The 26,410-nt window shown below is 48.2% G+C and overlaps 1 pseudogene; it reads left to right on the top strand.

The window, feature by feature from the left end:
- Positions 1-24,139: 24,139 nt before the first annotated feature.
- Positions 24,140-25,196, top strand: LOC149324438 (uncharacterized; annotated as a pseudogene).
- Positions 25,197-26,410: the final 1,214 nt, after the last annotated feature.

Raw genomic sequence — 26,410 nt, 5'->3', positions numbered from 1 at the left:
ATCGGCAAGAGTGTGAAGCCGCGGTGCTTCACAGGCGGTAAAGTGCTTGCCAGTTAAATATATGACAAACAAAAAATCTTGGATGACGCGGGCAATCTTCCATGACTGGGTCGAGAATTTTGACCGTGACATGAAGTTACAAAACCGCAAGGTGTGTTTGTTGGTTGGTTGATAATTGCTCGGCTCATAATGTTGAGGACACTGAGCTCGAAAATGTGGAAATTAGGTTTTTTTACGGCAAACTGTACTGCTTTGGTTCAGCTGTTGGACCAAGGCATTAACAGCGTCAAAAGTGCTTACCGGCAGCAGTTGATTCAGCGGCTGTTGCTAAATATTGAGGCCGGACAGCCAACCTGTACATGGCCCTGCAAATGATCGCCGCAGCGTGGATGGCGACCCGGCGGACCACAGTTGAGAACTGCTTTGTGCACGCTGGCCTCAAACATGGCGCTTAGTCAATGTCCAGCTCAACGGATGACGACCGTGTCCTAACAGAGCCTCCCTCCTCAGAGGCCACTGCGACGTGGGCAGCACTTCGGGGCGCCGGAAACGTGCCAGTAGTTGTCGCCCTCGATGAATACATCGCCGTTGATGAGGACGTGGTAGCACACGAGGAGCTAACCGATGAAGCAATACCGTATTTACCCAATTTCAACGCGCACCTTTTTTGGGGGAAAATAAGTCTTAAAATCGCATGTGCGTTGGATTCAGGCACAAACCGAAACTGCCCCAGAGCTGCGCATCATAATCGCCCTTGTACGATGTGGGAGCTAATTGCTGGCAACCATGGGAGCATGTTTGCTTGTCGTTTTCTGCGTTGCAGGAGCCACTTTCAACCGGTGCGGTGCTTGTCATTTCTGTCAGTGAGCATGGCACAAAAGAATTTTTGGGACGAACCGCCCGGCCTCGCTTTTGCTGCGTTTACGACGTGAGTAGCAAGCTATAGCGTCGTCCACATCTCGACAGTGGTGTTCGCCAGCGGGCTCTTCGTGCGATATCGTTTTTCAGAATGGATGCAGCGGCCACGAAGAGATGGCATGTCCGCCATGAGAATAGCTCTAAGTGCAAAGTTATTTTGCACAAGAACAGAACAGCAACAGGCATGCTGCCAGTCATTTTGGTGTGCCAGAGACTTGTGTTCGCGGCTGGCGAAGACTGAAAAAGTCAATCTTTGAGTGCAAAATGTCGAGCAAAGGCCGCCACGGTCCGCAAGCGAGGAGGTTTCCTGACCTTGAAGATGAGCTAGGTGACTTCACGCGGCAGCTTCGTGTGGATCACATGCCCGTCGCCACCGAGGTGCTCAAGGTGAAGGCCTTTGAGCTTGCGCGCAATCGAGGCCCCTCAAGAAGCCAATTCAAAGCAAGTGGGAATTGGATCGCAAGATTCATGAAGTGCAAAGGATTTTCGCTTCGTAGATGGACTGCTGTGTTCCAGAAGCTGATTTCCTTTCAGCGATACGTTCTATCGTTGCGACACAGTAATGCATATCAACTTGGGCAGATCGGAAATGCTGACCAAACTCCTGTCTATTTTGATATGCCCGTCAGTACCACAGTGGAGTCGACAGGGGTGAAACAAGTTAGAGTGCTTACATCCGGCAACGAGAAGATCCGGGTAACCGCAACGTTGGCCTGTACCGCAGATTGTAGAGAAGATCCGGGTAACCGCAATGTTGGCCTGCACTGCAGATTGTAGCAAGCTGGCTCCTTTTCTTGTTTTCAAGCGCAAGACACTCCCCAAGGCTGTGAACTTTCCGAGAGGCATTACAGTGTGCACCAACAAGAAAGGTCGGATGGATACGGATCTCATCATCGACTGGATTGACTGTGTGTGGCGCAAGAGGCCTGGGCTCTGCTCCATGCTTGTTCTGGTGTGCGTTGGAATTGGGTAAATACGGTATATGTGCTTGTGTAATCTCTGGTCTGTGAGGAATGTGTTCGGCAGGGTCCTTATACATAAAGGGTCCGTGAAAAGATTTTCTGACAGTCTCTAGACTGACCTCAAAGCACCCTGAATTTCTACAAGATGCAGCACAGCTGCTCATTTTCAATCCAGTGCACTCACTTGCCAGTGACAGTGAATGATGCGACCCAACCCATCATTACAGGGACACTAGGGTGTGCCCCACTAGCGTCCGCATGCCTGTGCAATATGTGTGGTGCCGATTTGGAATGTGAATTAACATTGCTGAACATTTCTTTTTCTTTTTTCGGTGCTCCACGTGCTCCATTTATCTAAGCCTTTTGCCGCTTCAATACTTGGTCTAATAACCACAGCTGAATCTTGCAACAACCATCATGCAGCATAACTGCGTGTCCTTTTGCATGTCAAGCCAGCGCAAGAAGTAACCTACATACATCGTGTAGTGAGTGAAAAAATTCCCCATGAGAACTGAGGCTCTAGTTAGGAATCCAAAGGGAAACTCTGCTATGGACGGATTGACTTCCCATCAAGACAGGGGTGGCCTCTACTACCCGACACCAGAACTCATTACAGTTCTTTATGGTTTGAAGAAATACGTGGAAATAATAATATCAGATCGAAAAGCTCTGCTGAAACCTATGGAACAGTGCTTGCAGCAGAGTGTGAGCGTTATCATAGGCTTGCCTGAGTTGAAATGTGAAAGCTGCAATGACGGCCACAGGAAAGTTTTTGTACAGCTCATATGCAAAAATTCAGGAAGCCACTGTTTTCAAACAATGTATTAGACATATATGACAGAAATGCAGTGGCTAAAATGTACCAGAACAAGCCACTGTCATGAAAAGTACTGAAGCTTTTGCTTGCAGTGTGACTGGATTCAATGGCTGCAAACTTTGATGTTCTTTGTTTCTCAGTGAAGTGATTTTCTCGACTGCAGAAAATAAACTGTTTTAATAAAGTTAAGAATAGAGGAATGTTTTTCTTTCCCTATGCTTCCCTTGGTTTCAATAGTCGTAGGAATCCTTCATAAGTACGGCATAACAAGCCTGCTCGATTCCATGCCCTTGTTTGAGATAAGTCATTTTCTGCTTTATAGCTTGATTAGCTGTTAATTTCTGCATTTTTCTAGCCGGGACTGCAGCTAATATGGGGTCTGTTCGATTTACCTGCACTGCGGGAACTAGTTCCTGTGACGCCGCACCCGGCCATTCATTTTGGCAGTGTAGCGTCTGAAACTAAGGCGTTTGTTTTGAATAAGTGTAGGCGTCGTGCAGGCCTAGTTCAGACAGATCCTGCACTGCACTGAGAACTGGTGCCAGCAGTGCAGAATTATTTGCACAGCAGCCATGGCTGGAGACAATGGCAGCATATGTGTCGCAATCAGTGGCCTATTCCAATGATTCCTGTCGTCAATGAATGTGGGAGCCGAGTTCACCAAGAGAATGGCTATGCTTACAAGAAATCGGGTATGTTTTGGCCGTTTGGACATACAGATCCATGTTGCATGCAACACGTGGGTGCATGGAGCATTTCGTTCTGAATGTCAAACCGGCAAGAAATATTTCACAGCGCATATTTGCTTAACTGACATCTTAGCTGACTTTATGACATCTTAGCTGCTTCCCGGAACTATTTTGCACACGATAATCCCGAGTGGACAAAGGCAGTCCGTGTGTGTACTAGTGTTTAGAGGTTACATTTTCTGCTTTTACTGATCCCACATTTGCAATTGTTTAGACAGGCATCTAAACAACTGAACATCTTTGTACGCTCTTACTGATCCCACATTTGTAACTGCTTAGACATGTATCTCAACAAATCAGCATCTTCGTGTTTATGCTGGTGGGATGTACTGCATTTCACCAAAACAAAAACTCCAACTTTGTACTATCAGCAACGAATGAAACACGAACAAGAAAACTGAGGTGGCAACACAAAAACACCAACGTATTAGCTCCTGTATTGGAAATACAAGCACGGTTGAATAACACTTCTAAAGGAGAGTCTTTGTGCCTTCAAAATGAATATAGCAGGAGCAAGTATTCAGCTTCCCTTGGCTAAGATCTGCTTATTTTGCAGTGTGTGGTTCAGTTGTCTTGTTCTCGTTTCATTTCTTGCTGATAGTACATCCAGTGTTTTGGTAAAGCACCAGAGACTAGATTATGATCAAAAGCGCAGCTTTTTGGGCTTGTTGGTGCATGATCATAGCGAGAGAATATAGTGCAGAGTAGGACATCTAGGCTTATTCATGCCATTACATCGGCCAGACGGGGAGATGCCTCAATCAGCGATTGATGGAACACGCACGCGACGTCAAGAACGGGAAAGAGAAATCACTTGTTGACCACATTCGTTCATGCGAATCTAAAACGAGCAAACCATTTTTTGAAAAAACTACTGTGCTTGCAAAAAGCAGGAACATGACCACGCGATTAATAATTGAAGCTGAAAGAATAAATTCTTCGGGAGAGACGTGTAAGCAATCCCTCTATCTTTTTGTGTGATAAAGAACTCTCGTTTCTCAGGCAACGTTACTGTTAACACAAGTGATGACGTGTGTTTGGTGTATAAATATGTTGCATGTGTGAAATAAAAAATTTGTTGGAAGTTAGCGCTCGTGTTGTTCGTGTCTTCTTCGTGCGTCCTGTCCTACTCTGCGCTATATTATCTCACTTATGATGCTGCACTGAGCAATTTTTCACTCCTCATGCAGACGGGGCAGTTATGACTGTTGTGTTCGAGCAGCCGCATAACAGCACCTCATCACTGGCGGCTGCGTGCAATGCAGCACAAGCTCAGTAGGACGTCTCGGAGGAAGTGCTGGATGCGACAGACAATGAACCCTGTGAACTCTGACCCGAGAGGAGGACAGTGTTCCTAATCTCTCCATACAAAGAAAAAAGAACTTCTTGGAAAAAAACGTGGCTTTCGGTAAGCTTTATTTCTTGTAAGCAAACAGCGGTGTTTGGGCTCAACCATGTATGAAAGTGTGTTAAGCAAGACAATTTTTCATACCGCTTGTGAGTTCTTACTAGAGGCCATCAAATCAATTCCAGAAGCCCCTAAATGCCCTCATTGGTCTTTGTACCATATAAACCAGAATATAAGTACAGATTTCTTCTTGAAAATAGAAAGCTAAAGTCACCCCTTGTCTTATATAGCGGCTTTTAGCAGAACGTGAGTTGCAGTCTGGCAACATGTGGTGTAGCTGCTCGCAAACGTATAGCCGAAGCTGTATTGGCATCCAAACGTCATTGCTTGCATTTTCTTTCTCCTTCGCTGGCTGACAGTCTTCGCGTGCGGTGTTTTGATCGTCCTCATGTGAAATTCCGTTTCAGCAATGAATAGCGGCATGCGGAGGTAGTATGCGGCTACTTTCAAGAAGAAAGCGATCGAGTTCGCTGAAGCGAACGGCAACATGACCGCTCAGCGCCTGTTCAGCGAGTCAAAAAAGAGCATGCGCTATTGGCGAGGACAAAAGGATAAGTTGCATGCGTGAAGCCTGAGCAGAATGTCCTTTCGTGGATGTCGTGCAGTGCACCCACAACTTGACGACACACCTGCAGACTGCGCGGCATCATCATGCGCAGTCACTACCCGTGACGGCGCATTTGATTCAATGCAAAACCATGGAGTTTGAGAGTTAAGCCGGACTATGCCGAGAAGAATTCAGCGAAACCGAAGGCGTGGGTGCGCCGTTTCATGAGGCACAAGAGATTTTCCCTCTGCCAGCGCACATTGATATGCCAAAAGCTGCCAGAGGAGTTCGCTAACAAGCTCGTCAGCTTCCAGCGGTTCGTGATTCACCTTCGAGAGGAGCACAACTACAAGCTGGGACAAATTGGAAACGCCGATGAGACTCCTGTGTGTGGTTTGATATGACTTCCTCTACCACGGTCAGCGAACGCGGTGCCAAAGAGGTGAAGCTTCTGTCGACAGAAGGTGAGCACTCACGCTTCACTGTCACGCTCACATGTACTGCTGATGGCAGAGAGCTGCCACTTTTTGTAATTTTTAAAAGAAAAACGATGCCGAAGGAAGCCTTCCATTCAGGTGTCATCGTGCGCATTAATGAAAAGGGCTACCTGGACGAGGCCATGATGATCGCATGAATCTGCGTGGTGTGAAATCGCCGGCCCAGTGCACTGCTGCGCCCTTGGAGCATGCTGGTGCTGGACACGTTTCGTGGCCACCTTTCCGAAGCAGTGAAGCATGCCCTAAGCGAGGCTAAGATGGACCTCGTCGTTATTCCTGGTGGAATGACGTCCACCCTTCAGCCCTTCAGCCACTCGACGTCGTACTGAACAAGCCCTTTAAGAACAGAGTACGGCACGAGTACCACAAGTGGGTGTCCGGGGACAACCTGAAGACGCGGATGGGCTGCCTACAAAGGTCTTCCGCTTGCGACCCTCTACAGCTGGGTGTTGGCCTGACATTCTTTGCAAGATGCCATGGTCGAGAATGAGTTCAAAAAGTGCTGCATAAGCAACATGCTTGATGGCACTGAGGACGACGCGCTTTGGGAGGCGGTGAGCGACAAAGGGCCGTCTTCCAACGACGCTCATGACAGCTCGGAGTGAGATCGCAGCTCCGGTGGTCCAAGGACGCAGCCGACACTGCAAATAAATGCGTTCGGCAATATTTCCTTCTTTTCATTTTGAATTATTTTCACATCAAGGTAAGGGGGTCGACCTATATTTCCACTCAACCTATATGTGGTTTATACGGTATGTATGTCTACAGACAACCTTGACACAGAGCAATTATTTCTTCAACTGAAAATTGTCACACTTTTATGATCCCTACCTCTGTAGGATAAAGAGGGCACTGTGGCAAGCCCTTGCCGAGGCAGTAAACAAGGAGTTCAATTGCAGCGTCATCCCAGTACAAGCAGAAAATAAGTGGAAATGCTCCGAAAAGGCCTGTAAAAGGGCAAAGGGTCTAGCCATTCAAAAGTTCTTGCAATCATGAAGAGTGACTATATTTTTTTTGTTTTTGAGATCTAAACCATAGCCAATTGAACAAGAGATCCAGGAGAATTAGTCTGCTTGCCAACATTTCGACAAACGGATGTGCGGTTGCCCAGGTGAAGGCAAGTCTACTTTCGAAATGTTGGCTCGCGGACTGAGGCTTGTAAACACTTTGTTCAGTTTATTTTTTCTGCTGCATTATCCAATGCACTGACCTTCTCGCTACTGTGGATGGTGACATACGACATGAAGAGGACAACCCGGCCACATGCATCAAGAATGAAGCCAGCATTATAAAGGCGTTCGATGCCGAAATGTTCAACGCCAAAAGCAAGTGACTTCAGATGGCGGCCCAACCAGAGCTCGAAGTAGTAGTGCTGTGTCGGATAACAACCGCACGCGAAGCCAACCTCCCTGTGAGCGGGCCACTGATATGCGCCCAAGCAGAACAGTTCGCCTTAAAGATGGACATATGCATAGATTCTTTTAAGCCATCTGAAGGCTGACTAGCTCGCTTCAGAAACCGGCACAATTTAACGTTCAATAATGTGTGCGGTGAGAGCTCCTGTCGATGAAGCAATGATAGAAGACTGGCAGGCTTTGTGGCCATCTGGCTGCTTACAATCCAATGTTTTCAATTCCGGCGAGACTGCGCTGTTTTTTAATGCGCCGCCTGACAAAACCACTACGTTTAACCCATTCGCGTCAAAAGACGGCAATTCGCCGTCCAGTGGTAGAAGGGTCAAAGTTGCAAACGACGGCGAATCGCTGTCCGGCGGAAAAAGGTTTGTTTTCAGTAAATAATAAGAGATGGCGCCACATAATACATTCCTTTGGTTTTGGTTACTAGGTTTTACACCAGATGGCAATAGTTGTCCACTAGAGTCACGAATATTTACCAGGGGATAAAATATTTTCCAGCCCCTGTGTCTTGCAGTCGAACATGGCGTCGCGAAGAGGCAAGTCTCTCACAGATGCGGAAATTGAGACGCTTCTTTTTGCGAGTGACGATGACTCAGACAGCGATGATACTGTAGTTCTAGATGACCTGCAAAGCAGCGATTGTGAAAGTGATACAAGCGCTCAGGATGTAGGCTCCGATGCCGAGTCTAACTCTTCAGACGTCGAATCAGCGCCGCCTTCCAAAGCTCCAAGAATAGAGGAATGGCAATGGAAGGCGACTGACAGCGATAAGAAAGTGGAGAAGCAGTCCTTTATTGGAAATTCAGGTATGAAGAGAACCCTTGATTTGTCACTGTCTGCAAATCCGACGGCGTTGACGTCGTTCAACGGTTTGATTGGCGAAGAATTCTGGAAAATGATCGCAGATGAAACCAATGCGTTTGCTGTTGTCAAACAGGGTTTGTCACCAGATGCTTCGTGGTTTTCCACATCCCCAGGTGAAATGAAAGTCTTCTCCGCTGTCTGTGTACTGATGGGCCAGGTCAGAAAAAACACGATTCAGTCCTATTGGGCACACAGATCTGTAATCAGCACACCATTCTTTGCATCTTTGATGCCTAGGCAGCGCTATCAGGCACTGTGCAAATACCTGCATTTCTCTGACAGCAATGCCCCAGCCAACGGTGACAGGCTCTGGAAACTGCGCTCAGTTTTAGAATATGTTTTGGAGGCTTTCTCAAGTGCCTACTATCCCGAAGAGGAGTTGGCAGTGGACGAGAGCCTGATGAAGTTTCGAGGTCGCCTCTATGTTCAGTTCAATCCGTCAAAGCGAGCACGTTTTGGCATTAAGTTTTTACAAGATCTGCGAATCAAGGAGCGGGTACTGCCTCAAGTTTTCCATCTACACCGGAAAAAGTGACAAGTCGCTTGCTACCGCTGGGATGTTGTGCAGCGAGGCTGTTGTGGTCGATCTTGCAGGCGACTACCTTCCGAATGGCCATACTATATTTGTTGATAATTGGTACAGCTCTCCGACCCTGTTTCTCCGCATCAAGGACTCAGGATCAAATGCCGTTGGCACAGTGAGACTGCACCACAAAAATAGGCCAAAAGGTTTCAAGAAACTGAACCTACAGAAGGGAGACTGCTCCACTGTTTTTTCCCACGGACTCATGGCTACAAAATGGTAGGACAGGAAGCGTGTAACTATGCTGTCAACAGTCCATGCTACTGGAGACTTCAGAGACACAGGAAACAAAACGAAAGATGGTCAGCCTATTCGAAAACCTAGCGTTGTGGTTGACTACAACAAAGGTATGGGGGGCGTTGACTGCCAAGATCAACAGCTCGCTTCTTTCCCAATAATGCGCAGGTACGCTAAAGGGTACAGAAAATTTTTTTTTTATGTGATGGATTTGGCTGTTTACAACAACTATGTCCTCTACAAGAAAGCAACCGGAAAAAAAATGTCCTATGCGGACTGGAAAGTGTAATGTATACCCACAACAACAACTCGGCTTTGCTACCTGTGGCGCCATCTCTACGTGGCCCACCTCACTCCTAACAATGCTCCACAGCCAGCGCCACCTACGTAACAGCAAACCAAGCTCAAATCCTGAATAAACGTCAGTTCCCTTTCTGTTCACAACTGGGCTGGTCCGTGTCGTCAGTCTCTCCAACAATAACCAAACATAACATGGTGTCAGAATAACCTAGAACCCCGTAAACATGGCCAGTGTGTTTCTGCAACCACTTCCTCACTTCGAGCCCGGTGACAACCCGCACCAGGCATGGGAGGACTGGAAAGACGCCTACAACATCTACGAACTCGCATGTGAGTACGCCAGCAAGCCTCCCGCTACTCACAAGGCCCTACTCCTCCATGGTCTCGGGCCCCGCGGCCACCGCGTCGCCCAGACATTCCCCCTTCAACCTCCGAGCGCCGACGGCGCGCAGACGCCGGATCAAGTCACGTACCTCCTCGAGCAGTTCGACGCTATGTACAAGCCATACAAAAACGTAATACAGGCGTCGGCTGTCTTCAACAGCATGCAACAAAAACGAAACCAGCCGTTCAACGACTTTGTAACTGACCTCCGGAGGCAAGCAGAAAAATGCGACTTTGGAGAAAAGGCAGAGAGGCTCATAGGGGACCGCATCGTTGTCGGAATTAGAGACACGGCATTGAGGGAGCGACTTTTCCGTGAACGGGACCTCACGCTTGACAAGATAATTACAACATGCAAAGCAGCAGAGATTTCTAAGAAGCACGTAAAAGACCTGCAAGAGCCCAAGCTTGACGTGCAAGCCATAAACAATCAGAAAAGATGGAACTCGTCAAAACAACCAGCTTCGAGGACCCCGCATTCGATCCCGAAGCAGAAGCAGCAACGCGAATGCTCGCGCTGTGGAACAGCACACAAGCCGCGAGCCTGCCCCACTTATGGTCACAACTGTTACACCTGCGGCAAATTCGGGCATTTTTCGAGCATGTGTAAACAACGCCAACGAGGCAGCAACTCCTCAAGTCAGCGAATCGGGCTCCTTGAAGGTCCTCAGCAGCAGGATCAGCAACAAGAATTCTTCCTGGAGAGCCTCGACCTCCTCAACGTAAACAGTGCCTCAGAATGGTTCGAAACAGTCTGCGTGAATGGTCACACCATCGGGTTCAAGTTAGACACCGGCTCCGACGTGAACATCATGCCCATGCATCAAATCAGAAACTGGCGTATGCAACCAGACATGAAGCCGACGCATGCACGAGTGACGACGTATAGCGGGCAGGAACTTCCTATATATGCTGAATGCCAACTGCAATGCTCAGCAGGCGAAAACTCCTGCATCTTGAATTTCCTCGTCGTCAACCAGCCGCTAAAGCCAATCTTAGGCGCCGACGCATGCAAGGCATTGCAGCTCATCAAAAGAGTACAGCCGCAGCGAACAACTGTAGCTGCATGCACAGCAACCCAGACCATAGGAACGTGCTCGACGACTTTTCTGATGTAGTTGAAGGCATTGGGAAATTGCCTGCGGTGTACTCCATACAACTGAAAGAAGGAGTGATTCCTACGGTGTCAGCTCCACGCCGAGTACCCTGCGCAACAGAGCACAAAGTGAAGGCCGAGCTGCAACGCATGGAAGAAAACGGCATCATAATGAAGGTGACAGAGCCATCCGAGTGGGTTCACCCAGTTGTCATTATTCACAAAACAGATGGCAACGTAAGGCTGTAATTGGACCCTCGCAACCTGAACGCAGCTGTGAAAAGACAGCACTATCAGGTTCCAGTCCCGGAAGAGTTGTTCGCAACGCTGAACGGTGCAAAGATTTTTTCTGTTCTCGACGCTAAAAGTGCATTCTACCAGCTGGTCCTAGACGAGCCAAGCTCGCGCTTCTGCACTTTCACGACGCCCTGGGGACGCTATCGTTTTCTTCGGGTTCCATTCGGCCTTGCAACAGCTGCTGAACTTTTCCAACAAGCCATAGACAGGGTGTTTGAGCAGCAACTAACTGTCAAGCCCTATTTTGACGACATCCTTGTGGCATCAAGAAACTTTGAAGAACATGCGGCCGACCTGAGACAGGTGCTGACCATCGCCAGAGCCAACAACCTAAAACTTAACAAGGAAAAGCTTCAGCTGGCTTTGACGTCCATTACATACCTTGGACACTAACTATCATCCCATGGGATTGCTCCAGATCCAGCAAAAGTGACAGCCGTCGAATCTATGCCACTGCCAACAAACAAGCAAGAACTACAGATATTTCTTGGAATGGTTACCTACTTGACGAAATTTATTGCCAGCTTTTCGGAACTCAAAAGCCCTCTTCGTGAACTACTGAAGACGGATGTTCACTGGCACTGGACGCAACAACATACCGACATCGTCAAGCTCGTGAAGTCAAGGTTGATTATGGCACCCGTGCTTCGCTATTTTGATCCATCAAAGCCCGTGACAATTTCAACGGACGCCAGCTCCTACGGAATGGGATCAGTCTTACTGCAAGAAGGCAGACCCGTGGCCTACGCTTCAGCTGCTCTCACAGCCACCCAGCAGCAGTATGCGCAAATCGAGAAAGAACTCCTAGCCGTCGTGTTTGCGTGTGAAAGATTTCACTACTACATGTTCGCACGAGAAGTGACCATACAGTCGGATCACAAACCTCTGATTGGCCTGCAGAATAAGGACCTGAACAAAATGTCACCCCGACTTCAAAGGCTACTACTGTGCCTCCAGCGGTACACCGTGACTCTGGCTTACGTTCTGGGAAAACAACTAGCAGTTGCAGATGCCTTGTCAAGAGCTCCCGATGGGTCAACAAGAATGGAAACAGCAGATTACGACCCCGGACTTGACGTTTCAAGTTTGGTTCAAGCAACTCCTGGCAGACTTCGCGAGATCGCTGAGGAGACATCACGAGATTCGACTCTTCAAACAGTAACCAAATACCGTAAAAACCGGAATATAGGTCGAATTTTTTTTCAAAAAACCATGCCGAAAAGTCGACCCCCGTCTTATATACCGGTCATTGGCAGAAAAACTATGGAAGTCTTGCAACAATGGGCTACTGAAGTCAACAGCCTTCATCGCCATCGCCATCGGCAGCAGCGCTATGTTTCGTAGCACAGCCATTTTGCGTTTCCGTTGACAAAGTTATTTTGGTTACTTAAACGCTGCTTTCCACCTTTTTTTCAAAATGAGCGGAAGCCGACGGCAGTTCACCGTAGCCTTCAAGAAAAAGGCGATCGAGTACGCGGAAGCTCACGGCAACCTGGCGGCGCAGCGCGAATTTGGAGTATCGGAAAAGAGCGTTCGATACTGGCGGAGGCAGAAGATGCGCATTACAACTTGCAGCAACCAAAAAAAACATCATTTCGTGGGCGGACCGCAGCGTATCCAGAACTGGAGGAAAAGGTTGCGGAGTTTGTCCGGGAGCTGCGTGCGAGATCGCTGCCTGTGACTGCTGAACACATCCGCGCGAAAGCGATAGAGATCGCGTGTGCGTCTGGATTCTCGAGGGCGCAGTTTAAGGGCTCGCCATCCTGGGTGCGGCGATTCATGAGGAGGAAGGGCTTCGCACTACGGCGCCGTACTTCTGTGTGCCAGAAACTGCCCGAAGAGTTTGAAGATAAGCTGGTTGAGTTTAAGAGATATGTGATTGCACTCCGGCACCGACGCGACTACATGATGGGTCAAATCGGAAACGCCAACGAAACGCCAGTTTGGTTCGACATGCCCTCGAGTCGTACTGTTTCAGAAAAAGGAGCTAAGCAAGTGAAGATTCTAACGACTGGCAACGAGCACTCGCGATTCACAGTGATGCTCGCGTGCACAGCCGATGGGTACAAGCTGCCCCCTTTCATCATTTTTAAACGGAAGACACTACCGAAAGAGGAGTTCCCACGCGACGTCATCGTCCGGGTTAATGAAAAGGGTTTCATGACGGAATCATTAATGCTGGAGTGGATCCGGCTCGTGTGGAAGCGGCGACCTGGCGCTCTCTTTGAGGGAGCAAACATGCTTGTTCTGGACGCGTTTCGAGGTCACCTTACAGCCAACGTAAAGTGGGCCTGGGCGATGGCAAGACGGACCTTGTGGTCATCCCTGGTGGACTGACATCTGTGCTGCAGCCACTAGACGTTGTGCTAAACAAGCCGTTCAAAGATAGAGTGCGCGAACTCTACAATGAATGGATGCTGGGCGACAACCCCACCACCCCCACTGGCCGCCTGCGACGTCCACCGCTTGCAACTGTTTGTGGCTGGGTGTCGTCAGCGTGGAAATCTCTCTCCGCAGAGATGGTGCGCAAGTCATTTAGGAAGTGCAGCATTAGCAACGCGCTAGACGGCACAGAGGATGACGCTCTGTGGGACGTGGGCAGCGATAAGCAATCGTCATCCAACTCAAGTTCAGCCGACTCTGACGACTCAAAGTAGCTTGCTCAATTTGTGCCCTTCTCTGTGTTGTACACCCGGCCAATTTTCTAACATTATCGCGCGACCATCGCCTCGAGTGTTTGTCAGCACCTTATCACGGCACGGAGCAGCGAAAGAAGCGAGAGTAAGCGCGTGTGGATGCATATGCGTATCTCGTTTGTTTCGCCGCTCAGCGCCGTTAATAAGACGGTGACAAGCACGCGAGGCGATGTTGGCGCGATAGTTTTAAAAAATTGGCCGGGTGTACTTACCAGCAGCCCATAAATGAAAATAAATACTGTCACCATTGTGCAACCGGTTGAGTCGCATTTCTTTCAAGGTAAGGGTGTTTTTCGGTACTTGTGCCATTGAAAAAAATGTTTTTCATTTTTAGAATTGGTTAGTTTGGGGGTCAACCTATATTCCGGTCCGACCTATATTCCGGTTTTTACGGTACATCAAAGAAGGGTGGCCTCAAAAACTCGCACAGGTAGACAACAAAGTCAAACCATTCTACCCATGTGAGAAGCGAGCTCTACACAACGGAAGGCTTCGTGTGCTACAGCCAACGCTTGGTTATACCAGCCGCATGCCAGGCAAATGTGCTTCGCACGCTACACCAAGCACACCGCGGAATCGTTGCGTGCAAGGGTTTGGCAAGCCAGAGTGTGTATTGGCCAACTCTAAACCAAGACATCGAGACTTTGGTCAAGAGCTGCTACATATGTCAATCACATCAAATTGGCAATCCACACCAGCCTCTATTGGACCGAGCCCTTCCAGATCAACCTTGGCAACAACTCGCCATGGACTTCTTCCATCTGCAGGGAAATACATGCCTGCTGATTGTCGATTATTTTTCCAAGTATGCAGAGGTCCGGCAGATGAGGACAACCACAGCAAGTTCGCTGATACAGATACTGAAGGAAACATTTGCCAGGTTTGGCATTCCAACGACAATCGTATCTGATCAGGGACCACCCTTCGACAGCGACGAGCTCAGAAAGTTCTTCCGCGATTGGGACGTGACACACCAGCCGTCTTCTCCCTTGTACCCTCGTAGCAATGGCCAAGCGGAAAGAACAACACAGACCATCAAGGCAATGATGACTAAAGCAGCCGAGGAAGGCAAAGACCTAGCAGTAGTGCTCCTCAACTACCACTCCACACCAATACCAGGAGCAAAATCACCGGCTGAGCTCCTGATGGGTAGAAAGCTTCGCACATTCCACCAACACTACCAAGTGTCTTGAAACCAAGCTTTCCAACTGAGGCTCACCAGAATCTTCTGCAGGAAAGGCAGAAACAACAACACAAGCATGCTGACCTGCACACAAGGAACCTTCCCCCGCTTGTTCCTGGCCAACCCGTATGGCTCCGAAATAGCCGCAACTGGGAAAAAGCCACCGTGGTAAACGTGGGCCCAGAGCCTAGAAGGTACACTGTGAAAACAGACACCAGAGGCATCCTTGTAAGAAATCGAATCCACCTCCGACCTCGAACGGCGGAACGTCCTACTGCCCAAACTTCGCCAGAAGACTACGAGGCAATCGATTCAAGCACTCATCAACAGAACCCAGAATATCCAGTCCTTCCTCCCCAACCACTTCAAGTACCTCCTCGCCCACCTCATACTACTCGATCAGGAAGAAGGATCAAGCCTCCTGCACGTTATCCAAGCACAATCAGTGACTTCAGATGACCAGCATATTCCGTGTGCAACCTTCTCAATTTTCGTTAAAGAAGGGCGTGTTATGTTACCCACAACAACTCGGCTTCGCTACCTGTGGCGCCATCTCTATGTGGCCACCTCACTCCTAACAAGGCTCCACAGCCAGTGCCATCTACGTAACAGCAAACAAAGCTCAATTCCTGAATAAACGTCAGTTCCCTTTCTGTTCACAAATGGGCTGGTCCGTGTCGTCAGTCTCTCCAACAATAACCAAACATAACAGAAAGTAGATCTAGGCGAAAAGATCGTCGAAGAGACTGTACTGCCCGGGTACAAGCGCAGGGGGAAACCTGCAGTAGCTCCATCTCCAATGCGCCTAGAAGCATGTGAATGGGCTCATTTCCCTCGGCAGATACCTCCCAATGCAGTGAAGGAAAACCCATCACGCAGATGTGTGGTCTGTAAAGTGCAGGGTAAAAGAAGTGAGAACCGCTGGGAATGCGAAAAGTGCAACGTCACCCTTCACATGCCTGAGCGTTTCAAGATTTTCCACACCCGAAAGCATTTCTAGAATCACAAGCAAAGCGCATGCTTTGAGAGCAGAATAAAACAAAAATTGTTACGCTATGACTTTTGTAGCGCAAGTTATTTCAGATTCTCTACAGTGACCCAAGTCGTGCCGCGCGCTCACAAAAATCCCGCGGATAGCAGCACGCGGAACGCGGCCGAAACGGCGGAAGCGAATGGGTTAAAGGCTACGTTTAAAGGCGTATGAGCTGAGTACGCAATGAGGCCTTCTCTGCTTTTTTGAGCAGTGAGCCATGCTTAGAGGGTTAGGTCGACCTTTTTTTCAAAAAAAAAAAGGCCATCCTAAAGTTCAGCGTCGACCTATATGCAGAGTCGACCTATTCGTAAAGACTAAGGTTGCTTTGGATGCGTGCCAGGTAAAACATGCCTAGTGCCGGTCGGTGCCCAAAAAACCTTGGCGCTAAAAACTGAGAAGTGTCATGGCGGTAAATTGAACAAGGCCCGTGCCACCGTTCTCAAGACAAACATGGACGGATCATCGAAGCTCCGACAGCTTGTCATTGGCAAGTTCAAACCTCCTACGTGCCTGCGAGGGTGCGCCTCGCTCCCGGTCACGTACAACTCCAACTCCAAGGCCTGGATGACTAGGGCGTTGTTCGAGGCCTGGCTGCCTGACTGGGACGCGGAACTTGCAACGAGCGGGAGCAAAATTTGCCTCCTCCTCGATAACTGCTCCGCGCACCACTGCGCGTCTCGCTTAAGAAGATCGACCTTTGTTTCCTGCCACCCAAGACGACAGCGGTTTTGCGGTCGCTCGATCAAGGGATCATCTGCGCTTTCAAGCTGGGCTACAGGAAGTGCGTCGTTGAGCGGCTGTTGGTGAAATTGCGGGTTAACGAAGAGTTCAAGATTAATTTGCTGGCCACCATAGAAATGATCAGTCGTGCCTGGCAAGACATGACGCAATCCACAATCCGCAACTGCTTCCACCATGCTGGACTGTGTCGAGAGGATGCAGAAGTTGCCAGTGCAGTGCACGCTGTGCAAGACGACAGTGACATTGCCACGCTGTGGGGGGAGAACTTGCTGATATTCCGAAAGCGGTGCCTGAAAACGTTGACGTCGACGATTTTTTGGCTGTTGATGACAATGTAGCAGTGACAGCGAGCCCATCGGACTCTGAAATTGTTGCAGACTTGCTGGCGCCTGGTCCCAACGAGCCGCCGCCGGAAGACGATTGCCCCCGCTCGACGTTGCACGAAGCCCTCGCTGCTATCAATGTGCTGTGCCAATACTGCTCCGGATTACAGGGAAGCGGACTGCAGTTTGTGGCAATGATGTCGTGTGTCGAAAATGTGATTCTCACTGATGGATCTAAATGCAGTGTTCAGGCAAAAATCACTGCCTACTGCAAATAAGTGTGCATTCCTCTGAGGTTGTCAGAACGTCTACTGACAGTGATGTTGCCAGAAAGTCTACTGGACGCTGTCAGAAAAATGAAAGCCTAGGCACCTACCCTCAAGCTCGAAATTGTCAAATTATTGACTATGTACCTAACATCCACCTTTGTAACTTTTGACAAGGGTGTTACCCTGCCAAAACAGGGCATTTGCATCGGCTCATGTATAGCTCCTATATATTAAGCGAATTGTTTTTAGCGCAGTGTGACAGGATGGTTTCCGCCGACTTACATGACCTTGATGTTGAAAGAGTTTTTCGTTTTGTCAATTTTTTAGTAGCTGTAGACAGTACCGTATTTACTCGAATGTAACGCGAGTTTTTTCCAAGATTTATTCCGCTTAAAGTCTACCCTCGCGTTATAATTGAATACTGCACTTCCAATGGCCTAAAGCAGTGCCGCGGTGCAGCCATTTCGAAGCTATCAGCTCGGTTTCGGTTTCCGCAGTTTTGCTATCTTATGTTGGCAACATGGGTACCAGGGAAGCCAAATTAGGCCAAATCCCCATCCATCCAAAGCCAAAGCGTTCTTTGTGTTCGTTGCAATCTTGCGCTCAACGCGTGGTGTTCTTGTGGCATCTTTCACGGTGTTGATTCAGTCAATTCAGAGGTGTTCCCGAGGAATGTTATCGTCCGCTGCCAGGAGAAGGGGTGGATGGAGGCATCGCTGGTGCTCGACTGGATTAAAACCGTGTGGTGTCGTCGACCAGGCGCGCTTCTTCACCCAGCATCAATCCTGGTGTTGGATTCATTTCACGGACACCTGACTCCTGATGTGAAGAAGAGGCTGGAAAATACAAAAACTCACCTTGTAGTTATTCCCGGAGGCATGACCTCTGTGCTGCAGCCACTGGACGTCTGTCTGAATAAACCGTTCAAGGACAGGGTACGGAAACTGTACAACGACTGGATCCGGGAAGATCAGGCTCTGACGCCCTCCGGCAGAATCACGCGACCGTGCGCTTCTCAGATCGCTGAGTCTGCCGCGTGGTACAGCCTGCCTCCCGACATGGTCGTTCGTTCGTTCAAGAAGTGCTGCATATCCAATAACCTCGATGGCACAGAGGATGACATCGTCTGGGAGGTCGACAGCGAAAAGGAGGACTCTGTTTCCGAAAACTCCGAGTCCGAAAGCGAGGAAGATGAATAAACATGTTGGCCACGATGTTCATTAAAGGGTACTTTGTTTTGCGTCTGTAAGCCTCGCGTTATATTCGTGGTTTTATTTTTTTCCCACTGGGCAGCATGTAAAGTCACCCCTCGCGTTACATTCGCGGTCGCGTTACATTCGAGTAAATATGGTACTTAAAAGAACGCTGAGACACAAATCAGAATTATTTTGACATGCTTTAAAAGGTGTTTGGGGCAACTGCAAATCACTCACGAGGTGCCCAAGAACAACAGCATCAAGTTTCAGGACAACAGTCAAACCTCTTTATGTCGAACACGGATATATCGAATAACTGCGTATATCGAACACCTTCTATTTCACGTCGAAAATTGCATGCATTTTTAATTTTTTTCATTTCGAACGAGGCCGGATGTAAAATGGATGTATCGAACTTTGCCACCCCAGACCGTGAGCGTTCTGTTGACAGGAGGCGAGCTTTCCCGCAACACCCTCGAAGATAGCGGCGGCGCGATGGGCGTTCCCGACTGCTGCGCGCAATAGCTGCAACGTTAGTTTGACAACATCATAGGACAACGTCAACGACACATTGCATTTGCCGCATTGACTCCTCGGTGCCGCCGCTTGTGCTAAGCCAGTCGTTATCGTGTGTTTGTGTGTGGTTGGTGTGATCGCTTAGGTGGTTCTTTATTCTATGGCTTAGACCTGTCGTGGCGCGGTTGGTGTAGTGATGGCTGCAAACGCGACAAAGCACACGTCTACGAGATTTGCCGCGAAATTGGAAGTAATCCAGAACATTGAGAATGGCGGAAAGAAGTCAAGCGTCGCCGAAGCTTTTGACATACCAAGGAGCACTTTGAGCACTGTACTGAACAATTAGAGAGACATAAAGGCCAAGACAGAACAAAAACCATCACTCAGGCGCGCAGCGGGTGGGCAAAGCTGCCTTTGAAGACGTTGGGAAGGCACTGCACAAATGGTTCATCAACGCAAGGGCCCGGAATATTCCTTTATCCGGACCGATGCTACAACAGCAGGCCAAGAACTTTGCGTTCATTCTCGGCGCTGAGAACTTCCAATACCAGCAGCGGTTGGCTGCAGCATTTTAAGGCCCGCATTAACCTTGTCGGGAGGGCAGTCTCGGGGGAAAGTGAGGACGCCAACAAAGGCGAGGTCAAGAAGTTGCTTGAACAAGTGTGGCCTCAGGTTCTCGCCAAGTCTGAGCTGAATCAGATATTTAATGCTGACGAAACAGGCCTGTTCTGGCAAATGCTTCCGCGACAAACACTCGACACCCACGGAGACAAGTGCCATGGCAGCAAGCAAGGCAAGGCTCGCATCACAGCTCTGTTGGCTGCCGACATGGACGGAACCACGAAGCTGTGGCCACTTGTTATAGGAAAGTTCCAAACCCCGAGGTGCATGCGCAACTGCCCCAGTGTTTCCAGTGACATATGCCTGGAACAGAAAATTGTGGATGACCCGGGACATATTCCAAAAATGGTTCAAGGCATGAGACTCAGAGCTGGCAATCAAGGCCGGAAGGCTTCGCCTCATCGTTGACAATTTCACGGCACACCACACCGATGTCCAGCTGAGCAATATTGAAATTAAGTTTTTGCCACCAAACACCCCGTCGAAGCAGCAGCTTGGACCAGGGCATTACATGCGCTTTCAAGTCCATTTATAAGCGTCGGCTGATCAACATTTTGCTTCTCAAGCTGCGGATGGGCCAAGAGCTAAAGATAGACCTTTTGGGTGACATTTAAATGCTGAAAGCCTCTTCAGACAGCGTCAAGCAGCCAACAATAGCTCGCTGCTTTCGGCGTGCAGGTTTTGTGAGCCGCATTGAAGAAGCTTCCGAGGAAGCAACCGAAGAATCAGCGTTGAATGGCACTTAATAAATGCCAGACTCTGTATTCCCACAGGGATCAGTTGACCTGAGAGATTGTAGACGCCAGGGAAATCCTCAGACATGGTCAGGCATGTGTGAGTGCTCCGTCATTAGGCTTAACTGATAAAGAATTGAACTTTTTGGATGGAGAAAGGGTACAATAGAGTCATGGTTGGTGTTCAGCTTGTGTGGCATTGCAGGTATATTTTTTTTTGCCATTTGTTTCCTATTTATCTGATCCTGGAAGCATATATATATGTGTTGCACTTGCAATTAAAATGCAGTTGAGGTTGCACCTGTGCGTGTCCCCTTTCTTGTCCATGCTTGTTGTGTGCGCGAAAATTCCCATCCACTCTTAGAGGACCTCCTTGTGTGGTTGAAGTCAGAAAAATTCAGAGGCAGCGGAAAAGCCTACTGGATGTTGTCAGAAAAATGTAAGCCAAGGCACCTACCCAAACCTCGAAGAGGCCCTCCTTGTATGGATGAAGTCAGAAATGGCCTCCAAAAAACAGAAAGCTGAGATGAGGGCGCTTCAGATCAACATTGAAGAATTTGAACACTGAAGAAACTGTGCACTAAAAGTACAGCTATTGACCTGAGCATCGTTGTGAACTACAGCTGTGAAAAACTGCAGTCGATCTAATAGGAGTACTCCCCGAACAACACTTACAATTGTGACGAGACTGGACCTTTTTTTAAGCAAATGCCAGAGAAGACTCTTGCCTTTGCTGGTGACCCTTGCCATGGTGGCAAACACAGTAAAGAGCGGATTACTGTTTTGATCAGCAGCAATGTGTCGGGAATAGAAAAACTGCCGATGCTCGTCATCAGCAAGTCGAAATCTCCGAGGTGCTTTAAAGGCGTTAAAAGTCCCTGCCTGTACTGTAAGAAGCAAACAAGAAGGAATGCATAGCCCAGCAGCTTTCTGAAAGCTATGCAAGAAAACTAGATTGCAAATTTGACCTAGAAGGACACAATGTTTTGCTGTGCGTCGACAACTGTACTGCACATGGGCACATTAACAACTTTAAGTCTGTGCGCATTGAGTTCTAGCCACCGAACACTGCAAGTGTCCTACAGCCGATGAACCAAGGTGTGATATGCAACCTTAAGGTGAACTATCGGTCATGCTTGCTTTCATGTGTGGTCGTGGGCCTCGACAGCGGAAAAGCCTACTCTGTTGATCTGGTTGGAGCACTTAGCATGTCCACCGATGTGTGGAAGTTGGTGGAACCCACAACACTGTGCAACTGCTTCCGCGATGCGGAATTTGTGTTGAATAGTGAGATGGCCATCTCGGACGAGGATAGCGTTGTCAAACAGCTGTCTGACAGTGAGCACCTCATCGACAACCTCTGCACTGCAGGCGTTGAAATTCCCTCGACCGTCTCGTTTTCAAAGTTCACGGACATGGACAGCGAGTTGGAACTGTACGCTGGGCTCACAGATGAAGAAATAATTCGTCAAATGCTTGTGGTGTCTGAGAGCGATGACGATCGCGACTCACCTGCAGTAGCACAGCCAACGCAAGCTGGGCTGATGAAAGCGGTCCCAACTCTCTCGCCGAAATTCAGGCAGACCTGCTCGCATAGCAATGCGGCATGGTTCACAAAAGTATTCATCACTTATTCTGGCCTCTAACTCAATAGTAAGCAATAAACTGAGCTTTTTGGGGACACATTTGTTTTTTTCGGACTGCCTTATTTCTAACATATCTTGCGATCTCTTGAAGGTCTCAAAAATTGCTCGCCGACTTATAAAGATGTTGATAAAGCCATGCTCATGTGGTTCGTGTCGACCCAGACACAAAACGTCCCAATCAGTGGTGCAGTCCTGTAGCAGAAAGCAAAAGATTTTGCGTGCCTGCTGCGATCCTGAGAACCTTCCCAGCAAGCTGTGAAGCAGCAAGTGTTCAAGGTCTTAAATAGGCAAGAAAGACTGTTCAGGTTCCTTTCATCAGATGTCAACAAGGCATACTGTGCCTTCTTGCTGACTCAGTCATACCAGAATTTGAAAAGACAAACACCTTTTTGCAGTCTGGAGCTCCCTAAGTACATGTGCCTCTGGAAGTTTTGAACAGCCTGCTCAGGGAGGTTTTAGTGCAGTTCGTCAAACCATCTGTAATTAAGAGTAGTTGTGAGCTAACAGATATTGATTACAAATGATGACCTAGTAATCAGCAGCCAAACTCTACAAATGTTATAAAGCCTGAAGGTTGCTGACGAGTAAGAGTTTCTTGCATGAGTAAGAAGATTTTTTGTGGTGGTAAGCGATTACATCATCCTGAAATTCCCTTTGAAGTCTGAGATTCTGAAGAAAGCAGAAGTGGCAAGGCTTTCTAGCATTGTGACAGCAAAGTTTGTTGGTGTTATATACTTCATCAATTGCTTTCCAGTTCTCTCGCCAGTTTCTGAGGGGCACGATGATGACTCCGATCTGGATGACATCGAAGCCCAGTTCAGCCGCCTTCACCTCAAAGAATTTCCAGTAGAATTCCCAGTAGAAATTCCAGTAGAAGAATTCCGAGCAGTGGCATGCTATTGCCGGTATTCAGAACATTGATCGCACTACTAAGTATGATAAGCTCTGAAAAGTTATGTTAGGATTCTGACTCTCCCACACAGTAACGCAGACTGTGAAAGAGTGTTCAGCAAAGTGAAGAAGTTTCGCTCATCCATAACAAAAAAGAGCCTGTTAGTTGTAAAATGTAGGGAGTCTGGAGTCCGTCACAATCAGGTGTTTGACAAGGACTTCCTGAGGAAGGCAAAAGCAGCAACATCCTCAGTGTTGTCCCAACCTTCCACTTTGAAGACATCTTTCTGAAGTTGTTTGCATGATGTACTGGAACACCAGTTGAAATTGGTTTGTTTCCATAGCCAAATAAAAAATTTCATGTATTAAAACATAATTTTAGCATTTTTCACCGAATTTTAGTATTTCTTGGCATCCTCTATAGCAGATTTAGCATCGTCGGGTTGGCAGGTCTGCTACTGCAAATATTCCTGCTTATCGTTAGTATGGATGCTGAAAAGAAACGTGTCAAATTTCGGACGAAGCATAAATTCAAGGGAACCTGCATCAAAGTAAAGTGGCGTGCGACGGAGATGCCCGCGGCAGCTAAGCCTAACCTCGGCCGAGAGATGCTTCTGACGCTTCGGAGCCGGCTGGATGTTCGAACTTCATCGAAAGCATTGACAATTTTGTTAGCGCGTCGGAAAAGAAGATAAGGGTCTTCAAAAATGAAGGTAGGGGCGGTGAAGAGTCAGTGAGTACTTTTACCTGCGAAATCGGCGCCGTGAATGACCTTGCGACCGGCGCAGCATGCCTGGAGTGCAGACGATGCGAACTTACAATCAACGAGCTGGCTGGGAAGCGGAAAGGACTCGCGTCGTTTTTGGAGTTGCATTGCAGCAATGAAACATGTCCCACATCCGTTGTTTCGTTGACGTATCCATCGCGGCATGCAACTCCGGCGGGCGACTACAATGGTGAAGCCCGTCCATCTGCCAGCACTAGGGAGAGCTTCGCCGTGAACATCAAGGCTGTGGTTGCAGCGCGCGCTGTTGGAGCAGGGCCCAATCAACTCGTCCGATTTTGCGCAATTCTAGGATTACCAAAAACTGATGCATCAGAAATCATTCAACACCATCACGAAGAAGGTACACCTCAGAAGGCGGTGGCCGAGAACTTAGAGTTGGCTCGCAAAGTGACAGCCCAGGAAGTTGGATCTGCCAATGTAGCGGTCATGCTTGATGGCAGTTGGCAAAAAAAAAGAGGCCATAAGGGCCATAATGGTGTAGGCACAGCCATTTCTGTAAAAACAGGGCTTTGCCTAGCTTTGAAGTTTTGTGTAATTACTGTCAGAGCTGCAGTACCCGCACGCGATTTGAAGATAAAGGGGTAGGAGGAAATATGGAAGCCTTCCACATGCCAGTGTGTGAAAAAAATGTTGATTGCTCAGCACACACCATGGAGGCAAATGCTGCTCTGAGAATATGGAACAGGACAGAGTCCTACAGCAGTCCCCTGGAATTCACAACCTTCCTAAGTGACGAAGACAGTAAGGCCTTTAAAGCAGTGTCAGTGTCAAGTGTGTGCAACAGTGTGCCCACCACAAAAGAGGACTGCACTAACCATGTTTCCAAGCGGCTTGGGACTGCACTGGAAAGCCCAAAAAGCCAAGAGGCCCGAAGCTCACAGATGCAGTCATCCAAAAGCTGCAAACCTACTTTCAAGTAGCCATCACTGCCGACAGAGGAAGTGTGCGTGGCATATATTGTGCAATTTGGGCATCCTACTTTCACTCATGCTCGATGGATGCAGCCAAAAGCCACAAATTTTGCCCATTGGGTCACGCAGCACCAGCACACACCCCCATCCTCACCAACAGCCAGGGCCAGGCAATGCTGCCCACATACAAGAGGCCTACAGATGAACTGCTCTCTAGTTGTGTGAAGGGGAAGACGCAAAATGCAGCCGAATCACTCAACCGCACAATTTGGTTGTTGCGCCTCAAGTTAAGGTTCGCCTCACGCACAGTTGTGGAGATGGCAACACCACTTGCCGTCGTGGTTTAATCAAGGACACAAGGCCTTTGAGAATGTTCTGGAGGAACTGGGTGTGCTTCCCTCAAGAGAACTTCTCACTCTGGGCAAGAACAAGCGCAGAATTCTAAGAATGTCCACAAAGCAGACAGCTGAGGGGCAAGGGCTCGTCGCCGCCGTCTAGCCAAGAAGGCTTGTCTTCAGGATGCTGCCAAGAAAAGCTCTGAGGGACCAACCTATGGCGTAGGCCTATTCTAAAGTTGTATGCTCTAGGAGAATGCCCTGGCCAGTATTGGCTCCTATTTTCATGCAGATATATACTTGTTAGAACAGTAGTAAACAACATCTGCAACTTTCAATTGCGTTTTTCTCAACTTCTTATTTTGGACCAAAAATGGCTATTGGACGCAACCTTTTATGTACTTGTTTTGTACTCGGATCAAGACCAAATTTGGCATGCATAATCTTTAAGGTAGGTAGAAAGGAAGTAACTAGGTTTAAACAATTGTCAATGTTTATAAGTATGAAAGGTCCCAAAATATTTTTCCACTGGCTTCTGAAAAGGAAGCATGACCTTTAAAATTCTGGTGAAATGGTGCATGACACAGGTGCACCATTTTCTTGCTTATTTGCACATAGTGGAGTATTAGGAACAAGAAAAACTATTTTATACTGCTTTCTCGTGCTCACTGGCATGTCCAGCAGGTGTATTGGCATGCACAGTTTTTGCACTTGTGCATGGTACTTAGAACATGAAAGCACCAAGTTATATTAAAAATAAAAACAGATTTGGAAACAGGAAATCAATCTCTATAACTGGCATCAATATTTAAAAAAAAACTGCTTCTGAGGAGCATCTCCCTTCAAATACGAGAAGGTACCCAAAAGAAACTAAACTAATTTTTTGGTGGGCAGTGCTTTCGTAGCACTGTGTTTTGCCACTAGGAGTACATAGAGTGAACATTCCAGAGTCAGTCAGCCGAGTGGCGTCACTGAAGGTCAGACGTACTAGCTTCGGCAGAGTTGACAGTGACAGCTGTTTTCTGTGTCGCTTTTGCAATGATTGATTTTCGTGAACAGCGTGCGGCGGTGAAATTCTGCTTTCTGCTCGGAAAAGATGGAACAGAAACTCTTGAAATGTTAAAAACAGCGTACAAGGATGATGCTATGGGGAAAACTCAAGTGTCTCAGTGGTTTTCCCGTTTCAAAAATGGTGAAATGTCAATTGATGACCAACCTCGTTCTGGTCGTCCTTCCACGGCCCGAACACATGAAAATGTTGAAAAAAATTTGTGCAATCATCAACGAAGATCGACGACGGACGATTGAAGAAAGTGTGGAGCTGTCGGGAGTGACTTGGAGTTCAGTGCAGCGAATTCTGACACAAGATTTGAGAGTGAAAAAAGCGCCTGCCAAATTCATGCCACGACTACTGACAAAGTCACGTGGAAGCATGCTGTGCTTTGAAAGAA

This window comes from Amblyomma mixtum, unplaced genomic scaffold, assembly GCF_055824585.1.
Source record: "Amblyomma mixtum isolate Tamu unplaced genomic scaffold, ASM5582458v1 scaffold_33, whole genome shotgun sequence".
NCBI lineage: Eukaryota > Metazoa > Arthropoda > Arachnida > Ixodida > Ixodidae > Amblyomma > Amblyomma mixtum.
Note: the sequence above shows the minus strand (reverse complement) of the source record. Positions and strands in the feature narration are given on the sequence as shown.